The sequence below is a fragment of the Rhineura floridana genome, chromosome 8 (assembly GCF_030035675.1).
Source record: "Rhineura floridana isolate rRhiFlo1 chromosome 8, rRhiFlo1.hap2, whole genome shotgun sequence".
Classification (NCBI taxonomy): Eukaryota; Metazoa; Chordata; class Lepidosauria; order Squamata; family Rhineuridae; genus Rhineura; species Rhineura floridana.
The window spans coordinates 8816092-8829748 of record NC_084487.1 but is presented as its reverse complement, the minus strand read 5'-3'; the positions used below and the strand labels follow the sequence as shown (position 1 = coordinate 8829748).

Here is a 13657-nt window from a genome sequence, read left to right as displayed (position 1 = left end):
AAGCCCTATACGGTTTCGACCCAGTTTATCTGAAGGAGCGCCTCCAGCATCACCAATTATGCCGCCTGACGAGATCAGCCACACAAGACCTTCTCTCGGTCCCACCAGTCAAAACAGCGAGGCTGGTGCGGACTAGAGAGAGGGCATTTTCGATTGTGGCCCCCACCCTCTGGAATTCCCTTCCTTTTGGCCTTCACCATGCCCCTTCCCTGATAGGTTTCCGCTGGGCCTTGAAGACCTGGCTGTTCAGGCAGGCCTATGGGATATTTGGGGTGGGTTGCTTTTAATGCCGGTATATTAATTATTGTTGTGGTTTTATTGATTTTTATTGTACTTTACTATGTAAATGTACGTCGCCTAGAGTGGCCGTTAATTCGGCCAGATAGGCGACTCATAAATAAAATTTTATTATTATTTATTATTTATTATTAGCTATGTTAGGCCGTCGCTGGCCACAGTATTATTAACCTCTCTGGATTCGTGCCAGGACTGCACATAAGCTATTCCAGTATTATGCCTTGGGGGATGGCATCTGAAAATGAACTGGGGTCTGCAGGCCAGCGACGCCCCCACACTGCAAACCCCAGCGCATTTCCTGTCCTTGGACCAGATGACAGACTACTACCCATGTGATGGACTGGCATCCAGTAAAATCACCTTTCAGGTGAGAACCAACGGTTCATTTGGTGGCAGTGAATTCTAAAATTATGTGTCATGTGAAGCAATGCTTCCTTTTGTCATTTGTACATCTACTTGCCTGTCCAATTTCATTGGGTAGCCCTGAATTCCAATACCATGGGAGAGGGAGCAAAACTTCATTCTCTATTTTCTTTCCTCCTTACATAATTCTATAAATATTTATCATGTTGCCTTCCTTTAGTTTTCTTTTTTCCCCTACACTAAAAAGCCCCAGATGATGTCGCTTTTCCTTGGGGAAGATGCTCAGATGTTCTGATAATTTTGGTTGCCCTTTTCCCAGGCTAGAGGGCAGTCAGATTTGAACGCTGAGGCTTCTCATTTTAGAAATATTTTATTTATTTATTTATTAAATTTATTAGTCGCCCATCTGGCTGGCTGTCCAGCCACTCTGGGTGACGTACAAAATAAAAACGTACAAATACATTAAAACATTAAAAATCTCAACAATAATAATAAAACCTAGCCCACCCCAAAAGCCTGCCTGAAGAGCCAGGTCTTCAAGGCCCGGTGGAAGCTCATCATAGAGGGGGCATGGCGGAGATCATTTGGGAGGGAATTCCACAAAGTGAGGGCCACAATTGAAAAAGCCCTCTCCCTAGTTCTCACCAGTCTAGATGTTTTAACTGGTGGGATAGAGAGAAGGCCTTTTGAGGCCGATCTTGTTGAGCGGCATCCCTGATGATGTTGGAGGCGCTCCTTCAGATAGACTGGGCCGAAACCGTATAGGGTTTTAAAGGTCAGCACCAACACCTTGAATTGGGCCTGGAAAACAACCGGTAACCAGTGCAACTCCTTCAGCACTGGAGTGATGTGATCTCGCTGGCGGCTGCCTTTAATCAGGCGAGCCACTGCATTCTGTACCAGTTGCAGCTTCTGGACCATTTTCAAGGGTAACCCCACGTAGAGCACATTGCAATAGTCTAGGCAAGAGGAGACCAGGGCATGTACCACAGATGGGAGCAGATGGTTGGGAAGGTAGGGGCGCAGCCTCCGTATCAGATGGAGTTGATACAGTGCTGCCCGGCTCACAGCCGAGACCTGATCCTCTATGAGCAGCTGGGAGTCAAGAATGACCCCCAGGCTGCGGACCTGGTGTTTCAGGGGCAATTGTACCCCATTGAGCACCAGGTCAACATCCCCCAACCTTCCCTTGTCTCCCAGAAACAGTACCTCGGTTTTGTCAGGGTTCAGCTTATTCCTTCCCATCCAGCCACTCACTGACTCCAGGCACTTGGATATGCTGGACAACATTTTTTGCATAGTGCAGAGAACTGTGGATGTGTGTGTGATGTGGGAGGTGGCTGGATGTGGTCAGCTGGAAGCCAGTCTCCATCATCATTGAGCTGTCGCTTAGGTTTTCTCTATGTAAAATACCAGAATGTCAGATCTATTTCTCAGTCCACTTTACGGTGTTATCTAGCTCATACTGTCCCATTAGGCAAATGAAACACAATCGCATCCCACAGACAGTGATGTTTGTAATCAGCCTAATTATTGTTCGTATGCAGTGATCTTTTTGATAAAAGAAAGTAGGCTCCCCCCGCCCCGGCCGCCCCTCTGCATGCATCAGTTTTATTGCTCAAAGCAGTCATTTAAATTAGAGCATTTTATTTGGAAAGAGGACGGCCTCTGCAAAACCTCTGCAAAAAATGTTCCCAGACATTTTACCCCACAGACCACTTGAAAATTGCCGATGGTCTTGGCCAAACTGCTTAACGATTTTTTGATCTGTTTAGCAATTGTAATATGCAGTGCTATAAGCTACATGACTTTTAATTGTTGTTTTATAATTTACTTTATTTACCGTATGAGTTAGTTGTTGTATTACAGCTTGCATTCCATAGAATTCAAATTGTAATTCAGTAAAATACATTATAAGAAATAAAGGAAGCATTGCAAATACAAATAAAAATCAATATGAATATTTAATGTGGACCACCTGAATGAAGTTCACAGACCTCTGTTGGTCGATGGGCCACAGTTTGGGAGGCCCTCTTCTGGGCCATAGAAATCTTCGAATCCATTGACTGCATGATGAACAGGGAGTTCTGTAGTTTTTGACTCAGAAGTCCTAGCAGTGGGGCTTACTCCCAAGTAAGTGGGTACAGGATTGCAGCCTAAATCTATTTTTCCTTCTTGGACTTAATTCATTAAGCAGCTTCGCTTGGATATACCCTCTTCATTATTGGCTAAGAACCTGCTCTTCCGCTTCACCAATGTCTCTGGTTTATCAGCTGCTGCTTGATTCTTTTAGGCAACGGGCCATACTCACCACGCTCATTGGGCCTGACTTGGTCTGCCTCTTAACCAATGTATGCCATACTTGAACTTTTGAGCACTACCTAAGTATAGAAGAGCTCTTCTGTGGGCATGTTTTAACATTTTACCTTCAAAGATGTTAGAGGGCAGATTTGCTAAAATTCCTATCAAGGATAGGTGCTGTCCGTGTAATCAAATGGAAACAGTTTCCCATGTGCTTTTTTACTGTAGATTTTATCAAGAGGTCAGAGAACATATAATCTACTCATTTATGAGGCAGTTTCCCAGTCACTCTTTAATGACTCTTCTGAGTATTTTCCTTGGGCGGGTAGTGTCCAGTATATTCATTACTGAACAGGTAGCAATATTTCTGAATGTAGTAATATTATTTAGACATTCATTGACTGGTAAGCTCTTAATCTTCACCTTTGCTCTTTTGATTTTGTAACTACGGTATGTATTTATACAGTTGTTTATTCTTTAATGGTTGGTTGAACGCAATAAAAATGACGTTGTTTTTCCTCCTTTCTTTCAATTTTCCTCTTAAAAATGTAGCTTTACAGTGCCATTTATTTTTAAAAGTGTTCTGAACTTAATTGGGAGGGGACAGGCACTATATAAATAAAATTAATATTATTGAGAGCTTCTTGTTGGGCAGTGGCCGCCAAGAGTGTCTGTTACCACACGTGGGCTCTTTTGGTCCTCCTTAGAGATGGCCATGGACCAAAAGGGAAGAGAAGGGTTCAAATGTAAGCAAGCGTTGTGTTTTGGGTCTTTGGGTTAAACTATCTCTGAGAACTCTTCCTGGAATGCTTTGGGGAAAGTGTGTTAAACTCTGTAAAGTGTATGAAGTACTTAGAGAAAAAGTGCTATATAAACAACCCCTTTGGAAACAGCCATTGAAAGGCAGAGTGTAAATATTTTAAATAAAACCTTGTAGTACTTTTCCTTTCCAAACTATGTCCTTAAATTATGATGGAATTGCAAAGCTTAATTTTAGTTCTGAAATAATGTGATTGACATAAACATCAGTAGATGCTAAACTTGCACAACAGGAATCAAACCACAAATTTTTGGCCCTCTTAGTTGAGCTGGGGAAATGTTTGTGGACGGATTTCCATCTTGGATGCTGGGCAACAGTTTCTGGATTAAGGGAATAAAACAGGGACATTTGCTTTGCCTCGCCTCATGATCGTTGGGTAGCCTTGTCTTTTAAACATTATGAGCTGGCAAGTTTTTTCCTAATCTGAGCTCATGTCCCAATTATATCTGCTGTGTTTTAAAAAAACATGTATAACAGATGAGCAACTGTACCAATGACCTTTGTTTTACAATAACTTCATTAATTACTTAGACATTTTGCCCATTGATATCTTTCATATTTTATAATCTTGATTCTCTGTCTCTCTTCCCCCCCTTCACCCTTTGATTATCACTTCTTTAAATACAGGATTTTAAAAAATATGGTGAGACTTTATATGGAGAATCTAATAATAGCTCATTTACAGGGAATATCATCTTGTGTGGAATAATACCAGCATTGTAACTTTGCTTAGAGGCTAGATGTAGGGATAATTAGTTTTTTCCCTAGTTTTTATATGCCTTGGTGCTAGAGTTAGGCAATATAGAGTAGACCAGCCTGGTACCCTCCCAGGTTTTTTGGTACAACTTCCGTCAGCCCCTGATGGGTTTTCTAGTCCCAAAACATCTGGAGGGCACCAGGTTGGGGAAGGGGTGGGTAGACAAATGAAAATGAATGGAAATGGCCTGCCTTCAAGTCGATCCTGACTTATGGCTACCCTATGAATAGGGTATTCATGGTAAGCGGTATTCAGAGGGGGTTTCCCATTTCCTCCCTCTGAGGCTAGTCCTCCCCAGCTGGCTAGGGCCTGCTCAGCTTGCCACAGCTGCACAAGCCAGCCCCTTCCTTGTCCGCAACTGCCAGCTGGGGGGCAACTGGGCTCCTTGGGACTATGCAGCTTGCCCACAGCTGCACGGGTGGCAGGGCACATAACTCCTGAGCCACTCCCTGTGGGGTGATCTTTAGGACACCCAGGAGACACGAGTGGGGATTTGAACTCACACACTTTGGACTCTCAGCCAGGCTCTCCTCCCCGCTGTGCTATACCAGCTGTAGGGTAGACAAATAGGAACAGAATAATCTTGCAAAAGAAATTGCCTCTCCAAATGGTGGCACCATCCTTTTGAGTCCTGTTTAGTCATCAGTTATGTCAGCTTTCGCCGACCTGGTGCCCTCTGGATGATGGCTGGGGCTGATGGAATTTGTAGTCCAAGATGTCTGGAGGGCGCCAGGTTGACAAAGGCTGAGTTACTGTGTCCAAATCATTCTCTTGATTTCTGATGTTCAGGCTGTGAGTGCTGTTGCTTATGTAGCCAAAACGTCATCACCCACACACAATAGGCAGGTATTGGCAGGTTTGGGGGAAACACCTTAAGCAAGGAAAGCCCCAGAACGCCCTGAACATAAGAACATAAGAACATAAGAAGAGCCTGCTGGATCAGGCCAGTGGCCCATCTAGTCCAGCATCCTGTTCTCACAGTGGCCAACCAGGTGCCTGGGGGAAGCCCGCAAGCAGGACCCGAGTGCAAGAACACTCTCCCCTCCTGAGGCTTCTGGCAACTGGTTTTCAGAAGCATGCTGCCTCTGACTAGGGTGGCGGAGCACAGCCATCATGGCTAGTAGCCATTGATAGCCCTGTCCTCCATGAATTTGTCTAATCTTCTTTTAAAGCCATCCAAGCTGGTGGCCATTACTGCATCTTGTGGGAGCAAATTCCATAGTTTAACTATGCGCTGAGTAAAGAAGTCCTTCCTTTTGTCTGTCCTGAATCTTCCAACATTCAGCTTCTTTGAATGTCCACGAGTTCTAGCATTATGAGAGAGGGAGAAGAACTTTTCTCTATCCACTTTCTCAATGCCATGCATAATTTTATACACTTCTATCATGTCTCCTCTGACCCGCCTTTTCTCTAAACTAAAAAGCCCCAAATGCTGCAAGCTTTCCTCGTAAGGGAGTCGCTCCATCCCCCTGATCATTCTGGTTGCCCTCCTCTGAACCTTTTCCAACTCTATGATATCCTTTTTGAGATGAGGCGACCAGAACTGTACACAGTATTCCAAATGCGGCCGCACCATAGATTTATACAACGGCATTATGATATTGGCTGTTTTATTTTCAATACCTTTCCTAATTATCGCTAGCATGGAATTTGCCTTTTTCACAGCTGCCGCACACTGGGTCGACATTTTCATCGTGCTGTCCACTACAACCCCGAGGTCTCTCTCCTGGTCGGTCACCGCCAGTTCAGACCCTATGAGCGTATATGTGAAATTAAGATTTTTTGCTCCAATATGCATAATTTTACACTTGTTTATATTGAATTGCATTTGCCATTTTTTCGCCCATTCACTCAGTTTGGAGAGGTCTTTTTGGAGCTCTTTGCAATCCCTTTTTGTTTTAACAACCCTGAACAATTTAGTGTCGTCAGCAAACTTGGCCACTTCACTGCTCACTCCTAATTCTAGGTCATTAATGAACAAGTTGAAAAGTACAGGTCCCAATACCGATCCTTGAGGGACTCCACTTTCTACAGCCCTCCATTGGGAGAACTGTCCGTTTATTCCTACTCTCTGCTTTCTGCTTCTTAACCAATTCCTTATCCACAAGAGGACCTCTCCTCTTATCCCATGACTGCTAAGCTTCCTCAGAAGCCTTTGGTGAGGTACCTTGTCAAATGCTTTTTGAAAGTCTAAGTACACTATGTCCACTGGATCACCTCTATCTATATGCTTGTTGACACTCTCAAAGAATTCTAATAGGTTACTGAGACAGGACTTTCCCTTGCAGAAGCCATGCTGGCTCTGCTTCAGCAAGGCTTGTTCTTCTATGTGCTTAGTTAATCTAGCTTTAATCATACTTTCTACCAGTTTTCCAGGGACAGAAGTTAAGCTAACTGGCCGGTAATTTCCGGGATCCCCTCTGGATCCCTTTTTGAAGATTGGCGTTACATTTGCCACTTTCCAGTCCTCAGGCACGGAGGAGGACCCAAGGGACAAGTTACATATTTTAGTTAGCAGATCAGCAATTTCACCTTTGAGTTCTTTGGGTGGATGCCATCCGGGCCCAGTGATTTGTCAGTTTTTATATTGGCCATTAAGCTTAGAACTTCCTCTCTCGTTACCACTATTTGTCTCAGTTCCTCAGAATCCCTTCCTGCAAATGTTAGTTCAGGTTCAGGGATCTGCCCTATATCTTCCACTGTGAAGACAGATGCAAAGAATTCATTTAGCTTCTCTGCAATCTCCTTATCGTTCTTTAGTACACCTTTGACTCCCTTATCATCCAAGAGTCCAATTGTCTCCCTAGATGGTCTCCTTCTTTGAATGTATTTATAGAATTTTTTGTTGTTGGTTTTTATGTTCTTAGCAATGTGCTCCTCAAATTCTTTTTTAGCATCCCTTATTGTCTTCTTGCATTTCTTTTGCCAGACTTTGTGTTCTTTTTTATTTTCTTCATTCAGACAAGACTTCCATTTTCTGAAGGAAGACTTTTTGCCTCTAAGAGCTTCCTTGACTTTGCTCGTTAACCATGCTGGCATCTTCTTGGCCCTGGCGGTACCTTTTCTGATCTGCGGTATGCACTCCAGTTGAGCTTCTAATATAGTGTTTTTAAACAACTTCCAAGCATTTTCGAGTGATGTGACCCTCTGGACTTTGTTTTTCAGCTTTCTTTTTACCAATCCCCTCATTTTTGTGAAGTTTCCTCTTTTGAAGTCAAATGTGACCGTGTTGGATTTTCTTGGCAATTGGCCAGTTACATGTATGTTTAATTTAGTAGCACTGTGGTCACTGCTCCCAATCGGTTCAACAACACTTACATCTCGCACCAGGTCCCGGTCCCCACTGAGGATTAAGTCCAGGGTTGCCGTCCCTCTGGTCGGTTCCATGACCAACTGGTCTAGGGAATAGTCATTTAGAATATCTAGAAACTTTGCTTCTTTGTCATGACTGGAACACATATGCAGCCAGTCTATGTCCGGGTAGTTGAAGTCACCCATTACTACCACATTTCCTAGTTTGGATGCTTCCTCAATTTCATATCTCATCCCAAGGTCTCCCTGAGCATTTTGATCAGGGGGACGATAGATCGTTCCCAGTATTAAGTCCCTCCTGGGGCACGGTATCACCACCCACAACGATTCTGTGGAGGAGTCTGCCTCTTTTGGGGTTTCGAGCTTGCTGGATTCAATGCCTTCTTTCACGTATAGAGCGACTCCGCCACCAATACGTCCTTCCCTGTCCTTCCGATATAGTTTATATCCAGGGATGACCGTATCCCACTGGTTTTCTCCATTCCACCAGGTCTCCGTTATGCTCACTATATCAATTTTCTCCTCTAAGACCAAGCACTCCAGTTCTCCCATCTTGGTTCGGAGGCTCCTAGCATTAGCATACAGGCACTTGTAAGCAGTGTCTCTCTTCAAGTGTCTTTGGCACTTGTGGTTAGGCCTGTGGTAATTTTGCTCTTCTGAATTTATATCCTGTGCCCCTGCTCTCACAATGCCTACTTCTAGGCCTACCCCTTTTAAAATTTCATTATTTCTTTGGTTTTTATCCCGGGGGGAGGTTTATTCCGAACCAGACCTTTCTCAGCTCCTGTCGGGTTTCCCCCCTCAGTCAGTTTAAAAGCTGCTCTGCTACCTTTTTAATTTTAAGTGCCAGCAGTCTGGTTCCATTCTGGTTCAAGTGGAGCCCGTCCCTTTTGTACAGGCCCGGCTTGTCCCAAAATGTTCCCCAGTGCCTAACAAATCCAAACCCTTCCACCCGACACCATCGTCTCATCCACGCATTGAGACTGCGAAGCTGGTCCTGCGCGTGGAACTGGTAGCATTTCAGAGAAAGCCACCTTGGCGGTCCTGGCTTTCAGCATCCTACCTAGCAACCTAAATTTTGCTTCCAGGACCTCACGGCTGCATTTCCCCATGTCGTTGGTGCCAACATGCACCACGACCACTGACTCCTTCCCAGCACTGTGTACCAAACTATCTAAACGACGGGCGATATCCGCAACCTTCGCACCAGGCAGGCAAAACACCTTGCGGTCTACACGCCCATCACACACCCCACTGTCTATGTTCCTAATGATCGAATCACCCACTACAAGGATCCCTCCACCCCCTGGAGATATATCCTCGGCACGAGAGGATAGCTGCTCATCCCCCAAGGAATGGGTCCCTTCTAAGGGATTGTTTCCCTCTTCCTCAGCTGGATGCTCTCCTCCCCCGAGACCATCGTTCTCCATGATAGCAGGAGAGCTATCATCGTTGGAGTGGGACACAGCTATAACGTCCCTGAAGGCCTCCTCCACACACCTCTCTGCCTCTCTCCGCTTTTCCAGGTCCACCACCTTGGCCTCAAGGAAATGAAGTCGTTCCTGGAGAGCCAGGAGCTCATTGCACCGAGAGCACACCCACGACTTCTGTCCAACAGGCAGATAGTCGTACATGCTGCAGGGTTCCTGCTGGGCTCCTACTGGGAGGAAGGGCGAGATATAAATCTAATAATAAACAAATAAATAAAATAAAAGCAGTGCGGTGAGGACAGAGTGCACTGAATGGGCATGGAATGCTGACTTGACTGTTCAAGGGTGGTGATGGAAAACTTTCTTGGGGAAGGGTTGTAGCTCAGTGGGTAGAGCATCCCCTTTGCATGCAAAAGGTTGCAGGTTCAATCCCGAGCATCCCCAGGTAGGTCTGGGAGAGATCCCAGTCTGAAATCCTTGAGAGCTGCTGCCAGTCAGAGTAGGCAATACAAAGCTTGAAGGACTAATGGTCCTACTCTGTGTAAGGCAGCTTCCTTTCTTCCTATGTTGTGGGCTGGGTGATTGAGTGGCTGGAACCGTCCACTGCAGCATTCCCCATTGCAACGTTTCTATGTGCTAGTGACACAATAGCCTAGTAGTGCTGTGCCATGGAAGCCTCCATGTTTGCAGGCAGTATACCTCAATGCCAGGTGCCAGGTGCAAATCGGGAGGGTTGCTCTTTTTGTGCCCTGCTTTTGACCTCTGAGACATCTGCTGTTGGAATTGTAACCCTTAGATGGACCTTTTGGTCTGCTCCAGTTGGACTGTTCTTATTTTAAAAGAAACGGCAATATAGCATCTGAATGGAAAGGTCATGGAGACCTTCAAAGAGGGGGAGTCGGTCATGCAGACGGAAGTTTTAAAATACTGATGGAAGAGACGGTTCTGCATTAGAGCTCTGTGGACTGAAGATGAGGGTGGGAAGAGATTTTCAAAGTTTGAAAATATCCACTTGATTTTCTGTGGCTCTGAAGGTGTTCTAAGCCTGTGACATTCACAGCACAGCCTGTAAGCTGTCTACGTGCAGTGTGTGGGCTGTACTGAGAACATGGCTCACTAGCAGTCGCGCTGTCTGTGTTCTGTTGATTCTAGGCTCTTGGGTCTAAAATATTAAGATGAAGGAAATGTCCTTTCTATGAAGCACTTGCCATGGGCAAACCTCTTTTGACCAACTGGCAAGAAAAGCCATTTTTCATGTGCGAATATGCAGAGACGCATGCTGTGCAGATCAAAAGCTTGTTTTTGATTTCAAGGTTGTTTAGTCCAGTAAAGGGGATTGTTCTGTTGCATTGTGTTTCTTACTATGTGCCTACAGAGCGCCAGTTTGTGTGTTTCTTTAATCCCTGAGCAAGGAAAACCATGGTGTGTTTGGGTCACATATGAAATGCATTGCAGGTGCTTTCCATGGGAGATGCTGTTTGATGTGGCTGTGACTCCTCCCTTGAACCATGAGAACGGTTACTCTATGACTGGATCTTTTAACAGGGTTAACATCTTGAAAAACTATAGTTCCCAGGATCCTTTTGAAGAGAAGCCTTTGTGCTTAAACCAGTCAAACTTGTAGGTAGATGATGCCCTGAATGCCAGAGACTGAGAAAGTTGTGCTAAATTATTTCTCTAGAGGAAATAAGAATCCTGTATGTTTTCTGACTTCCGCTTTCTTCTAATAAAATGAAAAATCACCTTGTATTTCATAAAAAGCTGTCTTGCAGAGCTGGTGGCAGACTGGGAAGATTTTTCACTGGAGGCTGCATGACAGCCCAGGCACTTTCTCTTTGGAGAATGAAAGCTGAGATTCTCGGTTTTTTTTGCCATCCTGTGGAAACCACTATCTAATTCATATTATCATTGCAGTCAAGCTTCTTTTCCTGGACCAGTAGTTTCCAAGCACTCCATCTTTCAGGGCACCATTTCCACAGAGACTTTTCTTCTCAGGACTGCTCTGCCGCCATGCCTGCTATTCATTGTGGAAGATTGTGGGCTGTGTCTCTAGGATGCACACATAGTTTCTCTGGTGTGTTGGCACTGGGCCTTGTTGGTGTTGGGCCCACATGAATTGAGGGTGCAGTTTTGCTGCATCTGTGGACTGAAGCAAGAAATGTGTAGTGGTTGGCAAGCTCTCTTTCAGGAAGCTTGATCACCTTACTGAGTTGATGAGTTTCAAGGAATCCCCAGAGTGCGCATGAACACACTTGGAAAGCTACTGGTCTGGACTATTTTAACTGCATTGCTTATTGCTAATCTATTGCTAATCTGTTAAAGTGCAGTGCTTAATTTCATGTTAAGCTTCCATTTTTGGAGCTGGGAATCGCTAACCACCAGAACTGGGAACTTGGCCAAGATAAGCTGAGTCAGTGGCCCTTTCTTAAGGTGCCACAGAAGTACTTTATTTAAAATGATCAAAGGGGTAGTGTCAGGAATATAATTGCTTCCATATAAAACGATGGCCTTGTGCATTCATACCTACTTTCCACACATGGTTGCAACTCCATTATTTCAGATTTATGTAGAGCCTCCGGGGTAGCTCTTTTGTCTAAGTGATGTATTATGCTAAATGCTAATAGCATTTCTTAGGTTTTGTTGGTATCTCAACTGCTTGTGCAATATTTTCAGTAAAGAACAACATTTTAATGGAAGGAATCATAATTTTCTCCATGTTAGCTTTCCAAGCGATGCTATAAAGACATCTGATTTTTATCTTATCCTTCCTCTAAAGAACTTAGGCTCCGCTTTTTATCTCACAGCAGTCCTGTAGGGTTCGGTGGAGGCAAAGTTACTGGCCTGGGGTCAAGGCTGATTCTAAAACTCGCAGCCTTGTTTCCTCCGAAATGTGAAAGCAAGTCTTATGGTTTGCAGTTTATGCACCATTTTGCATGTTTTGAGGGTTGACAGTTGGCCTTTGCCAGCAGATGTATTTATTTATTTTATTTATTATGTGATTTACATCCCGCCCTTCCTCCCAGCAGGAGGCCACGGTGGCAGACAAAAGCACTAAAACACTTTAAATCATCATAAAACAGACTTTAAAATACGTTAAAACAAAACTTCTTTAAAAACATTTTTTTAAAAAAAGCTTTGAAGACAAATTAAAAAAAGGAAAAAAAAGAAAGGTTAAAAACATAATGTTTTTTAAGAAAGGTTTAAAAACCATATTAAAAAGCAATTCCGACACCGATGCAGACTGGGATATCCAAAGCTTAGTTTGACACAGTGGCTTAGTCTCAGCCCTTCAGGATTCAACGTAGGGTATGTGGCTAAGGCACAGGTGTGCAGTAACCCCAAGCAACCTCCACAAACATGAGAAGTGAGGTGAAGGGTTTCCAGATTGGAGGATGTGGCGTGTTGTTGGTCATCCTCCTCTCGAAACATTAAGTACCGTTATGGCATCTAAGGGTTTTTGAGCATGTGGGGGTTGAGAGAGAAAGTGCGCCAACCGGAGTGGCTTGGGTGCACTCGTGGTACGTGTAGCTTCAGTGCATGGCATGTGGAAGGCAGTTGAGGCATAGAGATGGGCCTTTAACTTCTGTGTGGGGTGTGCTCTGCAGAGTGGGCCTGTGGGTTTCCATCTTCTGGCTGGTGGGACTGTGAACATAGGGCATGGAGGTGTTAAAAGGTGTTGGGGTTGGTTTAAGCAGGTATATTCAACTTGTTCTACATTGGCTACATGCACAATTACTATCCGCCTATGTGACTGGGGCTTCTGCACTGGTTCTTCTTTGTTCCATGGGAATCTATGAGTGAGTTAACTATATTTGATACACAGTTAAATTGCAATGAGTGGGTTGTGCAAAGAAGCCTTGCAGGCCGATTCTGAGATCCGCTGCTCCATCGTGTAAGTGCTTGGGATGAGGCATACAAGCAGGCACACCTGTACAAATGCGTGCATGTGTTATACAGCTCTATCCTCTCAACTTCATCCACACACTACAGGTGCATGCCTCTTCTCCCTTCAACTTGCTCCTAGCTAAGTAAGCCTGTTGTTTCTTCTTTTCTTCTCCTTGGCTTGAACTGTAATCCTGTGAGGTACTTAAATTTAGGGAGGTCCTGTGGAATCTGGTACTGCATTCCCAGAGTGGGACAGGGCAATGGAACTGGGCTAGACAAAGACAGTCCATGTCATTCTTCTAGTAATTGTGCACATGGACAACTGTTGCTTTGCCCAGTTTTCTTGAATGACCCAGAGATCTAGGAGAAATGATGGTTATTATTAAGTTTATTTATATACAGCATTTCCCACAAATAATGTGCTCAAAGCGGTTCACACAAATAATCCAATGCAATAACACAACACGTAATAAAGAGTATAATCGCTAAATT

General features: G+C 44.4%; 1 protein-coding gene across 1 annotated transcript in view; it reads left to right on the top strand.

The window, feature by feature from the left end:
• Window positions 1-13657, top strand: part of MKLN1 (muskelin 1) — a 138720-nt gene that overhangs the window by 41536 nt on the left and 83527 nt on the right. The gene's annotated exons all lie outside the window — the stretch shown is intronic.